A 25,840-nucleotide genomic window follows, 5' to 3' on the forward strand; every position below is an offset into this window, starting at 1 on the left:
TTTCCCATTGAGCCCTTTAGGGGCTCGAATGGGAATGGGGAATGGTTCTCGGAATGGGGACTTACCGGGTCCTCCAAGGTTGGAATGAACCGGTAAGTCCCTATTTCGACAACCCGGACCCGGAATGCGGTAAGGGGGTAGCCATGGTCCTAATAGCACCATGGCTACCGCCTACCTCGTAATGAGGCCCATTGACATTTGTGATGTCATCTTTGATGTTCTGGGTGTTAGTCTTAGCAGTGCACGGTGGTAGCGCGAGTTATGGTTGGTTAGCTTACCATAACTGGCGAATTTCAGGGGCTTTTCGGTTTTACTTGGAACCATTACGTCCCTTTAACACAGTTTTTTCACTGAATTTCATAGGTTTTTAGTAGCGCAACTTAACCATAACGTCCCTTTAACAACGTTTTTTCACTGAATTTCATAGGTTTTTAGTAGCACAACTTAACAATAATAACTCTGACTTTATGTACATGTAATATTGAACATACTGAACCTCCTCTACTGAATTTGATGTACGCGAACTCTTTTAATGTCCGCGGACATCTTCGGACAACAGCCCCATTACCCAAAAAGTCTGGGGGGTATGTTTAATTGTTATATCATAACATATGAACATTTTACAAATTCACAAACCAGCACACTCACACATTATATGTAGTAATAGATAAGAAGTGTAACCCATATATACAACACACTAACCGTTCATTTAAATACAATCTTTTTTAAAATGGAATATACCAAAAGAAGAAAGATAGGCTTCCAACATGATTACCTCACAGAAACTCCACAACTAAGAGCAACAGCAGATTTACAGACCACGCAGAACAAACCTTACCTGGAATAGTAAGTGTATTGCATTTTACTCATATATTTGTAAACTTTCTGTATTAGATACAAAAAAGAATGATATTATGTTTTTTTCTCACAAACATGTCTAGTACTCTGGAGTGGCTAGAGGAGCATTTCCCACGTGAGGAAATGTCAGAAGATAGTGAATCTAATGGTAGACACTTTACTATATAAACCAATTAAATAATATTATTTTATATACATTTAACATACATATGTTACTTTGGGTCTCACCCTATGTTACCAGGGGAATCCAGACGTGGACCCCTTGCTCACTATTCTTAGAGAGGCACAGCTCCTCCCTACTGATGAGGTCCAACCAGACCGAAACACGTGTCTGGGGATGCTGTTGGTACTCTTGTTCAGAGGAGAATTGCCTTGCATTTCGGTGCTGGACTGCCCCAGGGCAGGACAAAGACTGATATGTTTGGGATATTTCTTCTCTGTGAAAGATAGTGAGCTAAAGACTCTGGGTAAGTCTCTCGTAACCAGGACTAATGTCTGGATGAGAGACTCCCATGTCCCCCCTTGTCAATTTGCATATTCCAGTAACTTTGGGTCTCACCCTAAGTTACTAGGTGAATCCAGACGTGGACCACTTGCTCACTATTCTTAGAGAGGCACAGCTCCTCCCTACTGATGAGGTCCAACCAGACCGAAACACGTGTCTGGGGATGCTGTTGGTACTCTTGCTCAGAGGAGAATTGCCTAGGATTTCGGTGCTGGACTGCCCCAGGGCAGAACAAAGACTGATATGTTTGGGATATTTCTTCTCTGTGAAAGATAGTGAGCTAAAGACTCTGGGTAAGTCTTTCGTAACCCGGACTAATGTCTGGCAGAGAGACTCCCAGGACCCCCCTTGTCAATTTGCATATTCAAGTAACTTTGGGTCTCACCCTAAGTTACTAGGGGAATCCAGACGTGGACCCCTTGCTCACTATTCTTAGAGAGGCAAAGCTCCTCCCTACTGATGAGGTCCAACCAGACAGAAACACGTGTCTGGGGATGCTGTTGGTACAATTGTTCAGAGGAGAATTGCCTAGCATTTCAGTGCTGGACTTCCCCAGGGCAGGACAAAGACTGATATGTTTGGGATATTTCTTCTCCGTGAAAGATAGTGAGCTAAAGACTCTGGGTTAGTCTCTCGTAACCAGGACTAATGTCTGGCAGAGAGACTCCCAGGACCCCCCTTGTCAATTTGCATATTCAAGTAACTTTGGGTCTCACCCTAAGTTACTAGGGGAATCCAGATGTGGACCTCTTGCTCACTATTCTTAGAGAGGCACAGCTCCTCCCTACTGATGAGGTCCAACCAGACCGAAACACGTGTCTGAGGATGCTGTTGGTACAATTGTTCAGAGGAGAATTGCCTAGCATTTCAGTGCTGGACTTCCCCAGGGCATGACAAAGACTGATATGTTTGGGATATTTCTTCTCCGTGAAAGATAGTGAGCTAAAGACTCTGGGTAAGTCTCTCGTAACCAGGACTAATGTCTGGCAGAGAGACTCCCAGGACCCCCCTTGTCAATTTGCATATTCAAGTAACTTTGGGTCTCACCCTAAATTACCAGTGGAATCCAGACGTGGACCCCTTGCTCACTATTCTTAGAGAGGCACAGCTCCTCCCTACTGATGAGGTCCAACCAGATCGAAACACTTGTCTGGGGATGCTGTTGGTACTCTTGTTCAGAGGAGAATTGCCTAGCATTTCGGTGCTGGACTTCCCCAGGGCATGACAAAGACTGATATGTTTGGGATATTTCTTCTCCGTGAAAGATAGTGAGCTAAAGACTCTGGGAAAGTCTCTCGTAACCAGGACTAATGTCTGGCAGAGAGACTCCCAGGACCCCCCTTGTCAATTTGCATATTCAAGTAACTTTGGGTCTCACCCTAAATTACCAGTGGAATCCAGACGTGGACCCCTTGCTCACTATTCTTAGAGAGGCACAGCTCCTCCCTACTGATGAGGTCCAACCAGATCGAAACACTTGTCTGGGGATGCTGTTGGTACTCTTGTTCAGAGGAGAATTGCCTAGCATTTCGGTGCTGGACTGCCCCAGGGCAGGACAAAGACTGATATGTTTGGGATATTTCTTCTCTGTGAAAGATAGTGAGCTAAAGACTCTGGGTAAGTGTCTCATAACCAGGACTAATGTCTGGCAGAGAGACTCCCAGGACCCCCCTTGTCAATTTGGATCACTTCAAGCAAACAACTACATACCATTGTCCCACATGTACCTGTCCCCCCTCACCATATCCCAGTCAATTATCCCCGTACCCTCTCCATGAACCAAAACGTTTTGATTAGACATCCATCCCTTCTTCACCTCATATAAATCCTATTGAAACCCCTAATTTTCCAGTTTTTGTTTAAGTTTCTGCCTCACCTTCTCTGTCATAAATTTAACATGCATGTAAAATAAAGTAAAATTATTATATTGTGTCCTAATTCATTTCTTGTTTTTTTTAAAAAAAAAAAGCAATTCAGGTGTCCTCGGACAGCGCGGGTGTCCGGAATGTCCATAAAGAAATGAAAATGGAGGTGTCCTAAGAAAACTATACTTGTCCGTACTGTTCACTAGCAAGTTGAAACTGTTCTAAGAACACACGCGGCGTCCTGAAATGTTCGTCAATGGACTAAATGTGGGTGTCCTGATGACGCTGTCCGTATTGTTCGCTGGCAGGATGAAAGTGTTCTCAGAACATATTATGTGTCCTGGGATGTTCGTAAATAAACAAAATGGGGGTGTCCTGAGGACGCTATGCCTGTCCGTATTGTTTGCAAGCAAGTTGAAATTGTTCTAAGAACACAGGATTTGCCCTAAAATGTTCGTAAAGAAACAAAATGGGAGTGTCCTTAGGACGCTCTGCATGTCCGTATTGTTCGCAGGCAAGTTGAAACTGTTCTAAGAACACACGCGGTGTCCTGAGATGTTCGTCAATGGACGAAATATGGGTGTCCTGAGGACGCTGTCTGTATTGTTCACTGGCAAGATGAAAGTGTTCTTAGAACACAGGCTGTGTCCTAAAATGTTTGTAAAGAAACAAAATGGGAGTGTCCTGAGGATGCAATGCCTGTCTGTATGGTCGCAGGCAAGTTGTTCTAAGAACACAGGCTGTGTCCTAAAATGTTTGTAAAGAAACAAAATGGGAGTGTCCTGAGGACGCTATGCCTGTCTGTTTTGTTCGCAGGCAAGTTGAAATTGTTCTAAGAACACAGGCTGTGTTCTAAAATGTTCGTAAAGAAACAAAATGGGAGTGTCCTGAGGACACTCTGCCTGTCTGTATTGTTCGAAGGCAAGTTGAAACTGTTCTAAGAACACACGCGGTGTCCTGAAATGTTCGTCAAAGGACGAAATGTGGGTGTCCTGAGGACGCTGTCTGTATTGTTCGCTGGCAAGATAAAAGTGTTCTTAGAACATATTATGTGTCCTGGGATGTTCGTAAATAAACAAAATGGGGGTGTCCTGAGGACGTTATGCCTGTCCGTACTGTTCGTAGGCAGGTTGAAACTGTTCTAAGAACACATCATGTGTCCCGGAATGTTCATAAATAAACAAAATGGGGGTGTCCTGAGGACGCTATGCCTGTCCGTATTGTTCGCAGACAAGTTGAAACTGTTCTAAGAAAAAACGCCTGTCTGTAACTGTTCGTTTCACTTGTGGCACACTTTTAATCACTCCAGGACCCGAACAGTGTCCGTAGAACACCAACGCGCATGCGCAAAATAGTTTCAGTGCGTTTGGTGTCCTGCAGACACCCGCTCCCTTCGTGGACATGTTCGCAAAGCTATCATGTGACTGCGCCCACGATCAGCTTATGTTCTGATTGCGAACACTGTTCGTGTCCCCGAACAATTTAAAACTACATTTTCAAGTAATCTACAATATTTACCAACAAAAACTCACGATAGAACAAGTCCCACATAGTGATCCTTAGTTTCTACATACTTTTTGTGACTTTTTGAACCCTTTTTTCTGTTCGATCTGTCTACGGACAGCGCGCATGTCTGCGAACCGCGCACAAGCACCCCTATAAAAGACCACGCCCTAGAGCTCATCTCATTGTGTTTATGGCTATCCTACAGAGTACAGCAAATTTTGCTGCCAATTTGCAGATTTCCATCGCAAACCATATGGCATCCGTAGCTCCACTACTGCTACCTGGTGCTGCATCTGCCTCAGCACCACCCCCGCCCCCTCTACCACCACCACCTCCCCAAGGGCCTGAAGAGGGGAACAGGAGTGAGGATGCACATGAGGAAGAAGAGGATGATGAGAATGAGGTAGTGGAAGACACTACTACCAGCACTCGGCTTGAGTCTTGAGTGTGGCGGTTATTTACCATTCGTGGTAATGGTCCTAAGGCGCGTGCAAACCAAGTCACCTGCAATGAGTGCAAAATGGTACTCAGTCGCGGGAGGCATGGTTCATACAGCTTTGGGACAACTACCATGAAGCGACAACTTAAGTCATTCCACCCGGGAGCCATTCGCAAAGTTGTACCTTGCGAGGAGCGTAGCAGGTTGACTTCCTCTACTTCATCCTCTTTTTCCGATCCTGTCACCACAAGGAACACTCCTGTGGGACAGCGTATTCCTCAAGCTGCCTCACAGGCCATATACAATGCTGATGACCCTTACCTTTCGAGGGTCACAGTTGTGTGTATGTACTGCGACACAGTACTGTGTAGGGGGGAGAGACTTCGTAGTGCTTTTGAGGCTATCGTTTCAGAGCACGAGAAGGTCTGCTCACTACCCAAGTGACACCCACTCTACATCTTCCTCTATCAGCTCACCCTTTCTTATCCCGGTGGTTGGTGTCCCCCATTACCCTCCTTTCCCCTCCTCTCCTAGTGTGTCTTGTATAAAAAAAAACAAAAAATAAAAAGAGCTACCTTTTACAGTTAAAAAATAGAAGTGAAAATAAATGAGGCAGGACCCTGTGTATTTTTTTAGAAGTCTGCGGACAGTCCGCGGACATCTACAATTTTGGGGTGCTACCCTATCATAACCATTGCAGTTTTATCTGGGAGGAAGTGGTGGCTCTGAAAAGAGCCTTTTGGTGGTGTTTATTTGAGTTTGAAAAATTGAAATGCTCAACACCTACTATAAAATGGATGCTGTAATTCCCAAAAAGGTTGCAATGCATTTTGTCCATTTCTCAAAAAAATCTGATTGCCAGCATAAGTAAAATGGACTCCATCTCTGTGAAAAAGATATGTACTACGAAACATAATATTTTCATTGTGAAAAGAGGACATGCCAAAATCTCTTAGAAAGGCACAAACAGCCTTATTGACATTGTGCCTTGCTTTCTCCATTTGTGGACCAAATGAAGAAGAACGAAGCCACATTTGTCTCTGCGCAATCCGTGAAAGAATTACTTGAGAATTTGGAAACATGTCCATGACCTTCAAGTCCTTCTTTCATTGCAAATTGAAAAGAAATTCCAGACACATGTCCTAAACTGTTCCCTCCACAATGAATTACAATTATGTCTGGAAGTTGCTCTGTCTCCAAAGTAGCACAGAGAGGTAGCATGTCCAACTACTTCATTCCACGTACTCCATGCCAGTGCACTTCCACATGTGCAAATACAAGACAGACAGCTACTCCACAGCATTCTGCATGCACCTTCAACCAATGTATCCACGAGTCTCCCAAAATCCAAACAATCTGTTTTTTGAAACACACAGCCATAGCTATCTCTTCTTCTCTCAGCAAAAAAAGTATCTGAGAAACCCTCTCCTGGCACAACACACCCACTAAACTTTCCTGACCAATCCCTTTCGCTGCTCATTCTCATTTGCATGGCTCCCCAACCCAAAAATCCCCGGATGTAACACCCGATGTCCGCGGACTACCGCCATGTCCGCGGAAATATCCTAACATGAACCGTCCTTCTACCATTTCCTCTTCACTTTCTGTGCCATTCCCTCATTGGATATAGCTAAGAAGTCACATGAACATCCACCAATTACATCCAAGACCTCTACATCTAACTGCATCATCATAGATCAGCACTTTTAATGTACTGTTAATCTCTCTGAGTACAAGTGTCATATCATTGGAAAGCACCTTCTACCAGAAATACTGTACAAGTCTCCAAGATTTCTACTTGCAGCTGCATGCATATCCATATGAATGAACACAAACTACAGGTATGCATATTTTCTATATAGTACATGTACAATTTTTATAGATTCATATAAACAGATTAACTGACATTTAGCTTGTATAATCTATAAAATGAATTTACTGTCATTTTTTCCATCTCCTAAAATCAACTGTCACTTCCAAACCTATCTGCTATTTAATTTCTTTTTACACACACATTTTCAAAGCATGTTGAACTAACATATTGAAAGTACAATATGAAGAGTTAACATACTCAAACAAAATTACATGCACACAGTATGTTCAAAAATCAAACAAAAATACTTGTACAAAAATATAAACATTTAGAGGCCGATTCATGGAACAAACGTGCGTCGAAAATCCCAGCGCAAGCAGGCGCAAGGTGGCGCAAGCGTGAGAAAGCAAGTGCATGCGCACACGTGTGATTCAAGGAAGGCTCTGCGCTTGTTTCCCACTGGTTGTGCACCAAATCCGTGCCTGGCGCACACGGGCACACACGTCATTAAACGGGGTGCGCTACGCGCACAACAAAAGCGCACATAGCTCGACGCACACAACAAAAATGGGCGGAACAGTGGGCGGAACACACGGAATGGGGAATAACGCATGAAAAAGAAGGCGTAACTGGGGAAGTACTGCAGGGAACTACACGGAACGGCCACACGCACGCAAACAACCTGTATTCATGGATTTGAATACGGGAAACCCGCGCACATGAAAAGACGCGCACAGGCGTCAACGCGTCCGCCACATGAAGGCAGGCGGAAGCGTCCCCGCGCACAGTATAAAAGTGCGCCCAAACAATAAACACGTATATAGAGCTACGATGAATGCCCCATTTGTCGCAGCACCGATCGTGGGACACTGCAGGAGGAGGAGAATAACCAGGGCATGCATTTTTTCACCACAGACAAGCCTTTTTGGGATGCCTGACGACCAGGTCTATGGCAGGTATAGGTTTCCACCCCGTATCATCCAAGACCTGGTCAGGGAGTGGGAAGATGACCTTATATCCCCCATCCTCTGCTCCCAAGCATTGAACCCCTTGGAGAAGGTGCTCAATGTCCTGAATTTTTTGGCCACTGGGTCTTTTCAGCGGACTACTGCCATAGTGGGGGGGTCTCACAGGCCACGCAGTCACGCTGCATACACCAGGTCTTGGCAATCACGACAGCGTGCCCCTCAGTCCGCAGGCACATATACATGCCCAGAACACCCGCAGAAAGGCAGGCCGTTGTCCAGGACTTTTACAGGGTGGCACACTTCCCCAAAGTGCTCGGTGCCATAGATTGTACCCATGTGACCCTACGTCCACCTAGGGCCTCTGAGCACATCTACCGAAACCGCAAGCACTGGCATTCCATCAACGTACAGGTGGTATGCGATGCAAATGGAATCATCACCTCTGCCTATGCAAACTACCCTGGCTTCGCCCATGACAGTTTCATATACAGAATGTCCGCCCTGAGCTGGGACCTAGAAGCTGGGCAGCATGGCGACACATGGCTCCTAGGTGAGTACAAATGCCCGTGCACATGCATGCATGTCACACACACACACAAACCCAATAATCACAACCATCATCACCTCTCCAGGGGACAGTGCCTACCCTCTGAGCAACCACATGATGATGCCAATCCGGAACCCCACCACACCACCCCAGGTAAAATACAACGTGGCCCATATTGCAACCAGGGCCATAGTGGAGCGCACATTCAGAGTGCTCAAGTCACGCTTCCGCTCCCTTGACCGCTCTGGCGGGCAGCTACTCTATGCACCCCCAGTAGTGTGCAGTAGTGTGCAGTATCATTGTGGCAGCATGTGTCCTGCACAATGTTGCAACACGGCAGGGCGTAGCGGTGGACATGGTGGTGCCCCCACATCCCCAACCACAGGCACAGTCTCTGCCCATGGGAGGGGATAGGGCACTTGGCGAGGCAGCCTGGACCCAGTTTGTGGCCACATTTTTCACCTAAACTCCCAACCCTGCGGAGTGCACACAGGCCTGGCACATACCAGGTGACAATCGATGATGACGAAGAGACAATCAACTGTCACAACCGTACCACCCTGAGATTGTTGCCATGGAATTGCCACATTGTGTGCATCCCTAGCTACTTAAACACAAGAAATCCTGTGTGACCAAAAGGCACACATGCAAGGTGTGAATCACACAGACCTGCAAAACAGGCCATAACTATCACTAGTATGTCACTCAAACCCTCCCAAACTACAACATGACATGGCAAGCAATAGCCATACACCAACACAGTACCAATAGGGTACACATTGCCATGTGAAAAATGTAAATTGCCATCAGACAATGATGCCTGACATGGAATCAGATGAAATGACTGACCAACAACCTCCCACCCAAAATACATCATACACAAATGCATTCCAAAAGTTGTAGTTGTAATATAACAATGAATGTCTGTCTACATGCACAATGTGCATTGCAAAATCAACACTGCAGCTTCTGTGTGCTGTGTCCACCTCCTACACACTGCTCAGCGCACAGCACAGTGAACAGCCATTGTGTGTGATGCACACCCTGAGCATCACATCTAAGCGATAAACTACATCAAAAAGCAAATTATGCATGTACAGGATCCACAATTGGTCATAGAACATGTGCTGCAGGGACACAGTGGGCACCAGGAGGCAAACAGAGTGTACACGTGGACATGGAAGGGTGGTTGTACATGTAGTGGATTATAGTGCGAGTGTGTGGGTCTGTAGGGACATGCACTCAACATATGCATGTGCAATCAAGTGACCATCAGTGTCCTCTACACATCACATGTGAACATTCACCATGTGTATACCCCAGCATGTCAAACCACAACTATCCCCTCACACCTGAAAGATAAACACAACACATGAACAGGCATTGATCAGCAGAATACATCATGTGCATAGGATACCACAATTACAATGTCAGGGTGCCCATTACACTGCAGGGCAAGGCAACTATCAACAACAAAACACCCCCCTCCCTCACAAATCACCACGACCCACTGAACAACTGCACCTGGGCTATTCAGCCTTCATCCTTTAATTTCACCTGGCCACAGGATCACCCTTCCCCTTTGTCACCATCTCCCACCTTGTGTGTAAAAAGTTGCCAGCACCCTCAGAGTACACTTTGATTTGCAAAAGCACCAAATCCAAGAGAACTCAAAGCAGGCCAACACAGAAGCCAAGCAAATAGCCTGCAGGCAGTAGATGACTTGAAGTAGCAGTATGCCACAAAGTCCAAGTACTACCACAATGATCTTAACAACCAAGGTAGCACAGTAAAACAATGTCACAACAGGATGTGTACCATGTGTGGTACATAACATAGAATGATGCACCACGAATGGATGTGTACTGTCACAGCTCCCATGTACAGGCGCAGGAGTGGCACGAACCAACCACCCCCACCGTGGTCTGGGTGCCTGCAAGGTCAAACTCACACAGGCCTCTGAGACCCTGTTGGGGAAGGAGGGTCAGGGATATGCAGTCGGGACAGGCAGTGGCATACTGGATAACCGGAATGAGGGGCAGGAGAGGGGAGTAGGATTGACACGGGAAAGTAGGGAATGCACAGAAATGTAGTACTCAAATTAACACATACACAATTATACCAAACTTGTTCATCATGCACATAGCAGCAAATTACTCAAATGGAAGTCAAACAGAAACTTATCTCTGGGGTGAGTGCTGGCCTCCTGCCTGTGCAGTCTCAGGTCCGGTAACAGGAGCAGTTCAACGCTGCAATTGAGCCACAGTTAATAATCTGTGCGTGCCCAAAACACACAAACGCACCACCAAATTTGCCCCAAAGTAACAAACTACACTGCAAACAGACAATCTTGTGTGGATGCTTCGTACCCATACGTAACATTACCCCTGTGATGGTTCATACACAGTCAATGCAGTAAGTCAGGCACCGGTGGGTGCATGGCAAATGGAACACCAATGTGTCACGATTCACACAACATGCAATGTTCCCTGGGTAAGCATACAGATGCATATAGCAAGGTATGACTTCAGAACAAGTCGTGTACCACCATGACCAAAATACAGTAGGCAGTGCAGGTTTCAAATTCTACTTGGAAATGAAATGCACTGCACCCGAGTCTGTCCCTTGCTGTCTGTCCCTGTGAGCTGCTTCTTTCCTTGTCTCGGAACGCTACATGGCTAATACAAGTGCCTCAATGGACCATGGTGGACCAGAGAGTATGTGCCACTGCCCCTGCAGGTGCCCCAGAAAACTTTCCCATCAACTAGCCATCAGTCCACTAACACATCTGAGCTGTATTGTGCGCTTCAACACCAATATTTGTCCAAGCTCACCGTCAGTGCTGCTACTAAGCATGCATGTGTAACTGGCCTGGTGGAAGGTTTGCTGTGTTGTGACCCCCATGTGCTGCTCACCTTGCCTGGAGTCCCTTGAAACACGGTAGCAGTTTTCAGATATATGATCGCAATCCCTGTGCCTCTGCTTGCGCACACATGCGCATGTCGGCACCACCAAGCGTGTCCAGATTCCAGACGTCCAATGGGCCATGTCTGCTGGCAAAGGTGGCCTGGAGGCTCATCCCCCTGCAGAAAGGCCATGAAACACACGATTAATGCTTTAGATTCATCTGTGTGTGTCTCTTCAGGCATTTCATGACTGGACCATGTCAGAGACGTACATCAGAAATCACACCATCAGTTCGTCTTTCACAGCCAAAGTGTGGAACACACTATCTACGGCATGAATTGCAACAAGCACATGTACAGTAAAGATAAGAAACATACTACACAATGCATAGCAATGACTGTAAACATGAATCATGCAACACCCCATCTAGCAAAAGAAGAACAGTGGTCAATTACACCCCAATCATCCCCACTAGGGGTGTTAACACAAGTTCCACAGCAGGAGACATGCCACATATATGACAGTCCAAAGCCCTTGTGTAATAGGCTGTTACACTGAACCATCCTTGCGAGCCCATGGATAAATGAAGCAGGAGTGGCATATGTGAGACAAGGGCCCCAAGCAGCAAACACATACACAAGACAAGCTTGAAGGGCCCAGCTGGAACAGACAGTGGATGCTTTCAAAAGCCACAAAGCACCACACCATCACATGAAAGCACAATAGACAAGCAATTTTAAACTATATTAACTAATTACACTAACTATGAAAAACCTACATTACCTATTTAAACTAACTATCAAACAGAAACTTAACTAACTAAACTAAAAGAAAAATCAAAAATGGCCACATACGACCCGGGGGGGGCGGGCACCCAGGAGTGGGGAGGTACAGGGTGCTGCTCAACAACCACATGCGATGATGCTGAGGAAAAAAAAAACCTCCATGGGCTCAACGCCTGCACAGCCCGACCTATGTGGGAGATAGATTGTCGTCCGAGTCTGGCTCTTCCTGGAAAGGAGGACGTGGCACAGGAGCATGACCATGCCTAGCCGCAGCTTGCCCCTCGTCGGCAGCAAGTCTGCCGGACGGGTGAGCCTGGTTCTGTGTGGCAATGACACCTAGGTCTGCATGCAGAACCTCCCGTGATACAAGTGCTTCCTCTTGCAAGGTAACACGTGTAACACAGAGTTCCTCCTGGAAGGCCTGGCTGGACAACCACTGCACCTCCCGGCAAGCATGTAGCTCAACCGAGATGGTACGCTCAAGCTGTGCAAACCTCTCCTCTGCCCGCTCCCTCTAGGACATCAGTAGGACACCCACAGTGGATCTGAGGGAAGCATACTCCTCCCTCAGGGCCTCCATGTGTGCCTCTGCGTGAGCAGCAATAGCTTGACGCAGAGACGACATTTCAGCCTGGCGTGCCCTGTCTGAGGCCGCTATGCCCAGCCTGAGCGAGCGGTCCGTGGACCGTGCCGCCTGCTGCTGGAGAAGCACCTGCTTAGCAGGGGGGAGCACGGATTGGGCCACACATTCCATGCTCTCAGCGATGTTCTCCATTGCTGCCCCCTGCTGTTCAGAATTGGCAGTCATGTCTTGCTCCCACTCAGTATACTGCAGTTGTGCGTGGCGACCGCGTTGCTGGGCTTGACCCCTGCGGGACCCAAGGACTGGGTGCCTTCGGCTACACGACTACATGCCCCCGTCAACGTGATGTCCCAGGCACATCAATGACTGGTGTGGAGGGTGACTCTGCGTCCCGATCCACCATGGGCGGAGGTTCCAAGACTGTCTAACCACTCAGTGCAGGTGTCGCGGACAGAGGAGTGTCCACATCAGAATCACTCACCCCTGACATATGGACCTGATGCTCATCCAACTCGACATGGTCGTCAGAGTGTTCATCAGGGCTGGACTCATAGGCAGCCAGAGACAAGATGGACTGTAGCACTTGGGGGTTTTCGTGGCCTACCACCCCACGACCCCCACTTGTGCTGGGTTGATGTAGTGATAACAACCCTGTGCCTGGCATAACAACACCATCCTTCGGCTCCATTGCGTCATCATCTAAAAATATAGAGAAAAAAGGTCACTACACATGTTAGAAGCACACAACACACACACACACCGACACCAAACACATCAGGCAGACATGTGACACACAAAATAGAACCTGGCATGCATGCTGGGTCAACTTGAAATTGCTTCTGTGATTAGACCTGTGGAAAGGTGGCAGTTTGCACTGAAGTGGGTCTATGCAGTGCAGCAAATATGTATGTTACTCACTATCTACATGTACAAGGACTTCATGGTGTGTGTCAGAAAATGTGAAGGCAGTGCAAGGTCAACTTCAGGCATCAAGTGTAATGTGCATTCAATGGGTAGCATGTCTACAAGCAAACCACCCCTCCCTCCAAGTGCAAAAGCAGGGTTGCCTAGCATGGTATCAAAAGGCTGACCATAGACCTGTGTATTGACAGACAGTGTTGACTAGCATCAACAGCATCATGTGAGTCAAGTGACAACACAGCAAATGATGATGGGACAGTAAGCAGGACACATGATGAAACCTCTGGAGTACACCCACGTGTGAAGAAGACACTACACCAGTTGGACAGAGTCATTGGCCATTAAACAGGCTGAGGCCTGTGACCCACACAGATTGTCAGACCCTAAACATGTGTGCAACGCAGTACTGAGCCACAGTTGACATGAGAAGGCAGATGAAATGCCATGCAATGTAGGTAATCCAGGACTTGTATTACAGTGATCATCCAGTCATGGACACATAGGGGCATGCGTGGAATGCACCTGGAGCATGAATGGGCCCTCATGTCCCTGCAGGGCATCTGACCTCTGCACAATCCAAGTGAGACACCCTGCATCAAGAAATAAAGATGTTCCACACAGCATATGTCTGGCAGATTGGCCGCTGGATGTTAGCATGTACACAGGAGGCATGAACAGGGAAGTATCCAATGGCAATATTGTAGCAGACCAGTGCTAAGGTGGAATTGGGGTGCAGAGCGGGGGTTGAGGGGCAAGGGAGCATGCCTACATTGAGTACCCACTTGCAGGCAGAGGACACATGCACGTCAGTCATGCTATGCATAGTCCCTGGGCTGAGAGGAAGGTCACCCCACGCTACATGCAGAAGTGCCAGTGAGCTGGAACATGTATTGTATTGTATTGTATTGTTTATTTGATAATGCGCACAAAACGTGCAATAGTGGTGATGCGGACAGTCCCCGTCTGCTCCACATGTCCACCATCCAGCAGTGTAGACATGCATCAGGGAAGCATTGTATTACTTGCACATCAGAACCATGTACACGTGACATGTAGTGGCAGTCATGCACAACACATCACACAAGTAAAACACAGATGTCCTCGACAAACACGCATTAACACTCACTGGAATGAGCATCAAAGTCCGGCATCTCTCCCACTCCTTCGACCGATTCAGATGGTATGAACTCTGCAACGAGTGACTCATGCAGAGTGAGGTCTTCCTCCCCTGGTGCAGGCCCACTGCCAGTCACCAGAGGCAAGTAGTAATTTGAGGCACGCTTAGCCTTAGCGCTGCGTTTGAGGTCATTCCAACGCTTTTTGCACTCTTGCGCCATGCGCACCTCATGGCCAAATGCACGCACATGTTCCGCAACTTGCTTCCAGTGGGTATCACGGTGGGCAGTCGTAGTCTGACAATTAGCACCCACTAGCATGTCACGGATGTGGTCCCGCACGTAGTCCACGAGGAAGTCCAGTTCCTGTTTGCAGAAAGGCTTCTTCCTCGACGTGCAGGAGGTCGTGGCTGTGTGTGGGGTCCCAGCCTGTGCTGCAGGTGCAACCTTCCTCCTCTTGGATTGTGGCGCACACCCTGGCTGGCTAATGTCGCCCTGATCAGTATGACTTGTTTCAGTGGCAGCTGGGTGCCCTCTAATGGACCCTGCGCAGCAACATCCGCTGTGGCAGGGTCATTGACCGCAACTTTGGCAGACTCACAACCGGGGTGTTGTTGTGAGCATCTGCCCCTGCACTTGCCAACACCTGGCTGTTCGGGGCAGCAGATGACATAACTGCCCCAGGGACACATGTCTTGGTCAGGGCAGCCCTGTGTGCCCCTACGGTTTCCCTCCTGGCGTGTTGGAAATCTTCCAAGGGCTCTTCAAGTGCCAACGCAGCCTGCGCTGGCAGACCCTGAGCCTGGGTGGTGTTGTCCACAGCTGCCCCTGTAGCTACCACTACCCTTGGGCCCTGCCGGGTCACACGGGTGCCAGTGCCAGACGCAGAAGCTGCATCTCCTGGAACCACAGGGGGTGGTGGCATGAATGCACCAACACATGGCACAACATCGTGCTCAAGTGGCGCACCCCTGCCTCTTCCCCCTCTGCGGCCACCCTGGAGTCCCCCTACACCTTGGTCACCCTGGCCACGTCCCCGACCACGCCCGCCATGAGGAGGATGCCCAGCTGAGGCGCCCCTCACCTTTGGTGGCCTCCCAACCATGGCACAGATGTAGTAGTGCCGGCACAGATGGAGTAGTGCCAATGGGAGGTGTACACCACAATTGACCTGGGCAATTGGGGTGAAGGGGGTGGGATGCAAGATGTTAACAGCCCCCCTGCACCTGCAAGGCTGTATGTGACCCTGGTGATCTAGTGACGGGTCACGCAACGCTCAGGCACCCCAAAACTGCAGTAAAACTGTGCACGCAACCCTGCAGCCTACGTGTGTGGAATCAACCTCCCGCAGTACGCGGTGGCACCCAGTTACACGTAAAACGCGTATGCGTGGGACACGCAGGCTACTATGACCTCAAAAACGGGTGCGATACACAGGAACACCCGCAGTGGAAAAAATAGCACGCGCGACTCACCGTCTGACTAGCGCGATGCAGAAAAACACGCGTAGCCAATACCCCCGCCAAAAGAAGAGATACGTCCTTGATAGCTGTGAAGTTGTGATGGCGTGCAAAACTACAAGAAGCAGGAACACACGTCGGTCTCCACGAAAGGCACGTACAGCGAAATGCTGGCCCCGCTCACCTTTAACCCATGCTGAGGGAAACGCCCGCGCGTGTCACGTCACTTACCTGCTTATGACCTTTCCTCGGATTACACGCATTCACACGCGGACGTGCAGTTTTTTCACGTGCGCTGAACCGCTATGCCTACGTCACGAGGGAAACACCCGCGCGCGTAATGTCGCCTTTGGTCCAATGAAATCGCGTACGTGTGATGACGGACTTACGCGCTAAGGGCCTTTCCTCCAATTACACGCTGACGTGCAATTTTTTCACGTGCCAAATCACTCCGTATCAAGCTGGCCACGCAACAACACACGGAAGACTACGCTCCTGCCCAGAAGGCCAAATTACTGCCCCGCAGAGCCCCGAGCACGCTCCCACCTGCCATCTGCTACTGCCTGCCTGCCTGCTGCCCACGTGCCCTGCTATTTGGTGCCTGCACGTCAGCCAGGGTTCCAGTTGCTGTGTCCACCCCTGCTGGAACACTAGACTCCCGACTGGGATACCATCGCTCCACAGCCCAGCCCCAGGACCCAGTTGCCCACCCACACCTGCCTCGGGGGTCGCCATGTCGGGGCAAACACCATCTGAGACCACTGGCGACCCCCAGCCAGAGAGGCAGAGGGCCACCAGCTTCAGTGTGAAGGAATTTGGTGTCCTGGTGGAGCATGTCCTGGGACATTTTGATGCCCTCTTCGTAACATCACGCGCCAACAAGGAAGGATGGGAGAGGATCTGGGACGACATAGTGGTTGCCATCAATGCGGAGGGGGTGGCAACCCGCAACATCAAGCACGTCAAGAAGCGCTGGGAGAACTTGAGGTCCAGGACCCTCTACAAGGCCCGGCGCCTCGCGGAGGGGGACCGGGTCAGCATGAGTGACATCCAGATGAGGGTCCTGGAACGCGTAGGCCCAGCGCTCCACGCCCAGATCCTGCAGAGGAAGACTCGTCTGGAGTTGAGTGGTAAGTGGCCAAGCATTGCTGTGTGAGACAGGGCATGTTGCAGTGTGCTGGTAGTCTGATACTTGCCTGTATGTGTGACATAGGCCATGTATGGATGTGTGTGTGCAGGGACATCATGGTCATGCATGTGAGACCAGTAATGTGTGAACCACATGGTTGGTGCATGAATTACAATGCAACATGGGTAGCTGTATGGCAAATGTACACATGAAAGCATGCCAGTGTTTGTTCTTGCACATGGTGGGGGTGTGAGGGATGGGTGCTGCTGTCATGTACATGTATGGTGCACATGTGTGTGTGTCTGAGAAGTGTGTGTGTGACTTAGGTATGCCATGGATTCATGACACATGTCTATGATGATGTGTACATTCACTCATGCAGTGCGGTCACCGTTGTATGCACTGTGTCTATCCACTGTGACTGTGGTGTGCAAGGCATGATGCATGACCCTCCGGTGATGTGTGTGCATGGGATCAGTGTGAGCCATGATGCATGTGAGTTTGAAGGCAAGATTTTGGTTAATAGAGGCCCTTGTACATGGATGCTGATGTTGATTGCAGCTGCCGTGCCTGTTCATGCATGTGTGTTGCGTGCATTCACCCATGTGTTGTGGAGGGACAGGATGGAAGTGATGTTAGACAATGCAACTCATGTGTTATTGCTTCGTGTCTAGGGGAATGTTGTACTGTACCCTGATGCTTGTGTTCTATGTCTCCCTCTACGCAGCGTCAAGTGAAGAAGAGGGCGAAGACGGTGTTGTGGAGCAAAGCGGCGGGGATGCCTCCATGGGCGGCGACGCAAGGCCCAGCCACCCTCCCAAGACTTGCCATCATCCGGGAGCAAGGGGTCTGGTGCCACGTCTGCCACTACGCTGTGGCGGAAAGGCCGGTTGAGCCCCTACAGCGGCTTGCAATGGCGGAAGACGGTACAGAGACATCCAGTTTGTTGGTCTCCGCAGAGGAGGAGGCGCCCGCTACTGAGCCACACATGGGGCCTGGTGGGGGTAGTACCATTGGTGCAAGTGGTGCAGTCCAGGGCCATGGTCAGAAGGCAGCACAGGTCACCGCGGAGGGTGTGACTGCACCACCATGCATCAGCAGGGATGCCCCGTCCCAGGCCCATCCACAGGTAGGGGAGAGTGCCATGTCATCTGCCTCTCCACTAACTGCGGACGAGGGGTCCCATGAACGTATGGGCTCCGTCCTGATTGGTGTTGCGTTGCGCATGCGTGACATTCGTGATGACGTGCGTTCTTCCTGGGCGGAGAACGCACGCCATCACGAACAGCAGCGTTGCGACGTGGCACTGTTGGGAGGGGCCCTGGTCGGTGGGTTCCTACATGTGTCGCGCACTCTGGTGGACCTCTCCTCCTCTGTGGAGACTATGTGCCAGTCGTTCTCCCTGCCGTCTTCCGGCCCAGATTCCACCAGGGCCCTCTCTGGACCTGGCCCGACCAACACAGCCAGCTTGGTGGAGCTCACATCGCTGCCACAGTCAGGAGTCGGCGGTCCAGCGGTGGACACCACAACTGGAGAACAGCTGATGGAGGATGTGCAGGCACCATCGGACATGGCACATGGACAGCAGCAGCAGCAGGAGCAGGCTGTAGGTGGGAACAATGATGGCTTGGGGCCATCAACATCGGAGGGGCAGGCATCGGCCAGAGGGCAGGAGGACCCAGGAATGGGAGTGTCTTCTGTGTGGCAGTGGTTGGACCAGCGGATAGATGCGGAGCGGTGGCGGGCGGAAGAGGCACGGCTCACCATGGTCAGGGCGGAGTTCTCCATGCGTGGGGCGTTGAGGCGGGCCTGCCTCTGGGACATCGACATGGAGTTCGATGATGCCCTGGCCCGGGACAGCACAGAGTGAGCCGTAGGACTTGCTCGTCGCCATTGTATATAGTTAGATAGTTTTAGGTTTCCTTTCTGTTTTTGTTTATTTTGGGGCGCTTGGACAATGCACCACGTTTTTGTATATAGTTCTTTATTAGGTAGTCTTTTTTGTAGGTTTCATTTCATTTATTGGGCTCATGGACCCTGGATTGGTGATTTGTATATAGTTGAACAGTGGATTTGTCTTTTTATTTTCATTTCACCATGGAGCAAGGGATTTCACTTATTTTTTTCCTTTGGATTTGCTTTGTTGGACTGAGACTTTGGACACATTTTCATTTGGATTTCTTTGGATTCTGATATTATTTTCCGGACATGCTGCGTTTTATTTCTTCTTCACATTATTGTGTTTTCTTTTCATTACATTCATTTTGGGTTCAATACATTTTTGTTTCATACTTCGATGTGTGGTATTCTCTTATTGATCTAATGCATGTCATGATGTGGGTTTTCACATTCACTTGCACCCATTGTGTGTGTGTGATGGACATGTGTTCATTTACATACTTGCCATTCGGGTTGTATCCTGTAATGGGCATTTCTATGTGTGTGGATGCAATACTTGGTTGGGTCTTTTGGCTGGAGTGGCGTGGGGTGTGATGTGGCTGTCCGTAAGGCCCATGATTGATGATCGTCATGACGTGGGGGAAGGGGGACATGAGTGGGGCCTGCTGGCAGGTGCCCCTGAATGCTGGGGGGTGGGGGTGCTGGGGGACATGTGTGGGACATGAGTGGGGGCCTGCTGGCAGGTGCCCCTGACTGCTGGGGGTTGGGGGTGCGGGGGGACTTATGTGGGGGCCTGCTGGCAGGTGCCCCTGACCGCTGGGGGGTGGGGGTACTGGGGGACATGTGTGGGGGCCTGCTGGCAGGTGCCCCTGACTGCTGGGGGGTGGGGTGCTGGGGACATGTGTGGGGGCCTGCTGGCAGGTGCCCCTGAATGCTGGGGGGTGGGGGTGCTGAGGGACATGTGTGGGGCCTGCTGGCAGGTGCCCCTGAATGCTGAGGGGTGGGGGTGCTGGGCGACATGTGTGGGGGCCTGCTGGCAGGTGCCCCTGAATGCTGGGGGTGGGGTTGCTGGGGGACATGTGTGGGGGCCTGCTGGCAGGTGCCCCTGACTGCTGGGGGGTGGGGGTGCTGCGGACATATGTAGGGGCCTGCTGGCAGGTGCCCCTGACTGCTGGGGGGTGGGGGTGCTGGGGGACATGTGTGGGGGCCTGCTGGCAGGTGCCCCTGAATGCTGGGGGGTGGGGGTGCTGGGGGACATGGTTTGGTGATCACTAGTGCAAGTTGACATGTGGCATGGCTGGGGGGCATGCCAATGGTGGATGGACTGCCTGCGGCACATGACCAGGGGTGCAGGGTAGTCCCCTGTGGTGTGGGCTGCCTGCAGGGGCCGTGGAGGGGGTAGAGGGGACACCTTGGAGGACCTACAGTGCTAATTCACGTGTGGGACTCCACGCGCACCCCACTGGATACACGTACCCCGCTCTGACAGTGAAATTGCGTGTGAAACTTCGTGCGCACTCCCGGAATACACGTACCCCACTGCACAGGGCCTATCGTGTGTGAAACTTCCCGCGCACCCCCGAAAAACACGTACCCTGCTCCAATCGCGTGTGAAACTTCCCGCGCACCCCCTAAATGCATGTACCCTGCTCCAGTCGCGTGTGAAACTTCCTGCGCACCCCCGAAATACACGTACCCCACTCGCACAGGCCCTATCGTGTGTGAAAGTTCCCGTGAATCCCAGTAATACACGTACCCCACTCGCACAGGTCCTATCGCGTGTGAAACGTCCCGCGCACCCCCGAAATACACGTACACCACTCGCACAGGGCCTATCGCATGTGATACTTCCCGCAAACCCCCGAAATACACGTACCCTGCTCCAATCGCGTGTGAAACTTCCCGCGCACCCCCAAAATACACGTACCTTGCTCCAATCGCGTGTGATACTTCCTGCGTACCCCCAAAATACACGTACCCCACTCGCACAGGGCCTATCGCGTGTGAATCTTCCTGTATACCCCATATATACACGTACCCTGCTCCAATCGCATCTGAAAGTTCCCGTGCACCCCCGAAATACACGTACCCGGCTCCAATCGCATGTGAAACTTCCCGCGCACCCCCGAAATACACGTATCCCACTCGCACAAGGCATATCCCGTGTGAAAGTTTCCACGAACCCCCGAAATACACGTACCCCACTCGCACAGGGCCTATCGCATGTGAACCTTCCCGCGAATCCCCGAAATACACATACCCTGCTCCAATCGTGTGTGAAACTTCCAGCGTACCCCCAAAATACACGTAGCCCACTCGCACAGGGTTTATCGCGTGTGAAACTTTCCGCACACCCCCGAAATACACGTACCCTGCTCCAATCGCGTGTGAAACTTCCTGCGTCCCCCCAAAATACACGTACCCCACTTGCACACGGCCTATCGCGTGTGAAACTTCCCGCATACCCCCGAAATACACATACCCTGCTCTAATCGCGTGTGAAACTACCCGTGCACCCCCAAAATACACGTACCCCACTCGCACAGGGCCTATCCCATGTGAAAGTTCCCACGGACCCCAGAAATACACGTACCACACTCGCATAGGGCCTATCGTGTGTGAAACTTCCCGTGCGCACCCCTGAAATACACGTACCCCACTCACACAGGGCCTATCGCGTGTGAAACTTCCCGCAAACCCCCGAAATACATGTACCCTGCTCCAATCGCATGTGAAACTTCCAGTGTACCCTCGAAATACACGTACCCCACTCGCACAGGGCCTATCACATGTGAAACTTCCCGCGCCCTGCCGAAATACAGGTTTCCTGCTCCAATCACGTGTGAAACTTCCCGCGCACCCCCGAAATACATTTACCCTGCTCCAATCGCATGTGAAACTTCCCACACACCCCCGAAATACACATACCCCACCCGCACAAGGCCTAACGCGTGTGACAGTTCCCACGAACCCCAGTAATACACGTACCCCACTCGCACAGTGCCTATCGCATGTGAAACTTCCAGCGCACCCCCGGAATACACGTACCCCACTCACACAGGGCCTATCGCGTGTGAAACTTCCTGCAAACCCCCGAAATACACGTACCCTAAACCAATCGCGTGTGGAACTTCCCATGTACCCCCGCAATACATGTACCCCACTCGCACAGGGCCTATCGCGTGTGAAACTTCCCGCGCACCCCTGAAATACACGTACCCTGCTCCAATCGCGTGTGAAACTTCTCGCATACCCCCAAAATTCACATACCCCACTCGCACAGGGCCTATCGCATGTGAAACTTCCCGCGCACCCCCGAAATACACGTACCCTGCTCCAATCGCGTGTTGAACTTCCCACGTACCCCCGAAATACATGTACCCCACTCGCACAGTGCCTATCACGTGTGAAACTTCCCACGCACCCCCAAAATACACGTACCCTGCTCCAATCGCATGTGAAACTTCCCACGTACCCCCGAAATACATGTACCCCACTCGCACAGGGCCTATTGCATGTGAAACTGTTGCGCACCCCCGAAATACACGTACCCTGCTCCAGTCGAGTGTTAAACTTCCTGCGCACCCCCGAAATACATGAACCCCACTCGCAGAGGCCCTATCGCGTGTGAAAGTTCCCGTGAATCCCAGTAATACACATACCCCACTCGCACAGGTCCTATCGCGTGTGAAACGTCCCGCGCACCCCCGAAATACACGTACACCCATCGCACAGGGCCTATCGCGTGTGAAACTTCCCGCGAACCCCCGAAATACACGTACCCTGCTCCAACCACGTGTTAAACTTCCAGCATACCCCCAAAATACACGTACTCCACTCGCACAGCGCCTATCGCATGTGAAACTTCCCGCGCACCCCCAAAATACACGTACCCTGCTCCAATCGCGTGTGATACTTCCTGCGTACCCCCAAAATACATGTACCCCACTCGCACAGGGCCTATCGCGTGTGAATCTTCCTGCATACCCCCGAAATACACGTACCCTGCTCCAATCGCATCTGAAAGTTCCTGTGCACCTCCGAAATACACATACCCTGCTCCAATCGCATGTGAAACTTCCCGGGCACCCCCGAAATACACGTACCCCACTCACACAGGGCATATCCCGTGTGAAAGTTCCCACGAACCCCCGAAATACACGTACCCCACTCGCACAGGGCCTATCGCATGTGAACCTTCCCGCGAACCCCCGAAATACACGTACCCTGCTCCAATCGTGTGTGAAACTTCGCGCGTACCCCCAAAATACACGTAGCCCACTCGCACAGGGTTTATCGCGTGTGAAACTTTCCGCACACCCCCGAAATACACGTACCCTGCTCCAATCGCATGTGAAACTTCCTGCGTACCCCCAAAATACACGTAGCCCACTCGCACAGGGTTTATCGCGTGTGAAACTTTCTGCACACCCCTGAAATACACGTACCCTGCTCCAATCACATGTGAAACTTCCCGCGTACCCCCGAAATACATGTACCCTGCTCCAGTCGCGTGTGAAACTTCCCGCGCACCCCCGAAATACACGTACCCTGCTCTAATCGCGTGTGAAACTTCCCGTGCACCCCCGAAATACACATACCCCACTCCCACAGGGCCTATCCCGTGTGAAAGTTCCCATGGACCCCAGTAATACACGTACCCCACTCGCATAGGGCCTATCATGTGTGAAACTTCCCGCGCACACCCGAAATACACATACCCCACTCGCACAGGGCCTATCGTGTGTGAAAATTCCACGCACCCCTGAAATACATGTACCCCACTCGCACAGGGCCTATCGTGTGTGAAACTTCCCGCAAACCCCCGAAATACACGTACCCCACTCGCAAAGGGCCTATCACATGTGAAACTTCCCGCGCACCCCCGGAATACAGCTACCCTGCTCCAATCACGTGTGAAACTTCCCGCGCACCCCCGAAATACATTTACCCTGCTCCAATCGCATGTGAAACTTCCCACGTACCCCCGAAATGCACATACCCCACTCGCACAAGGCCTAACGCGTGTGACAGTTCCCACGAACCCCAGTAATACACGTACCCCACTCGCTCAGGGCCTATCGCGTGTGAAACTTCCAGCGCACCCCCGAAATACATGTACCCCACTAACACAGGGCCTATCGCGTGTGAAACTTCCCGCACACCCCCGAAATACACGTACCCTGCTCCAATCGCGTGTGAAACTTCTTGCATACCCCCAAAATACACGTACCCCACTCGCACAGGGCCTATCGCATGTGAAACTTCCCACGCACCCCCGAAATACATGTACCCTGCTCCAATCGCGTGTGAAACTTCCCACGTACCTGTCATGACCACTGCTTTCAAGGAGTCAGGACCTACCCAACACCCTTGGAAACAGGCTCATAACATGCCTTATCGGCACCAGCAAGTCCCAATAGGGACCTTTTGGACCTTGTCCTGGCACCGGTGGTGCCAGGCTCATAGTAAGGACCCGTCCCGGCACAGGAAGCGCCGGACTCATATCAAGTGTAAAAGTGCTTGGGTGAACCTACCTGAAGCAGACCATGCTGCTTACTTACCAGCCAGATGAGCTTTACTCTCTTCTAACAGGGACTACTTTTCTTTCTGGGTGGGGCAGGCACCACTCCCTGGATCACTGATGCTGGAACTCTTCTGGAAGCAGGAACTCTTTTACCTGGGCGCGGCTGCGGTGGAAGAAGACACCTAAGTACTCCTATGGGCTATTTAAACCACACCCGATTGGTACCACATGCTTCGCGTTATTCTGCATCTGCAGCAGGACGCTCACCGCGTCAGCTCCAGCGAATCTTCAGCTCCGGATCCTGTAGTTACGAAAATTACCTGCTGGGAACCAATCTTCAATCTTCAGCAGCTCCTGCAAAACAAAAGGCACAGGTTAGACAAAGGCAAAGTTAGCGCTTCAACTCACCCGAGCCATCGGCAGCATCCAAGTCGTTTTCTTTTCCGCATTCCGCGTCCGGCATCGGGCCTGCAAAGACAGAGAACATTGGTTAGTAACGTTCAGTTACAATACTGCTTACCTGTGTTGCGCTTGCTCCAACTTTGTTCGCGCTGCATTCCGGCACCTGTAAAAACAAAAGGGGACATTAAGGTGCATTCTACGGCCCTAAAGCAGTCTTCCTACTTACGTGCCTTCGAATTCACCATCTTCTTTATTACGCTCTCTGCCACGAATCTGGGAGAGCATCTTCTTTGGCATCGACAGCATCCTAAAAGCAAAAGACATAGACATAAGGAAAAAGACATTTAAAGAGAGCAACCCAAGGAGAACTTTAATACTTACAAGTCACGCTCGTGCAGCAAAACGGCGGCATCGCTCTCACCTTCCCTCTGCAATCAAGAGGCGGAACTCACATCCAGTGAAGTAACTGGACCCAGCGCCCCTGCACAAGACGCAGGATGGAGAGCTCAACATTCACTTACTTAAGGTGAGCACAACAATCATCTGAGTACCACGGGGAGAAAGGGAGAGAGGGGCTAGAACTTCTCCCATCCTTCCAGCCACTAATACCT

Source organism: Ambystoma mexicanum, chromosome 4q, assembly GCF_040938575.1.
Source record: "Ambystoma mexicanum isolate Mex_15411 chromosome 4q, UKY_AmexF1_1, whole genome shotgun sequence".
Lineage (NCBI taxonomy): Eukaryota > Metazoa > Chordata > Amphibia > Caudata > Ambystomatidae > Ambystoma > Ambystoma mexicanum.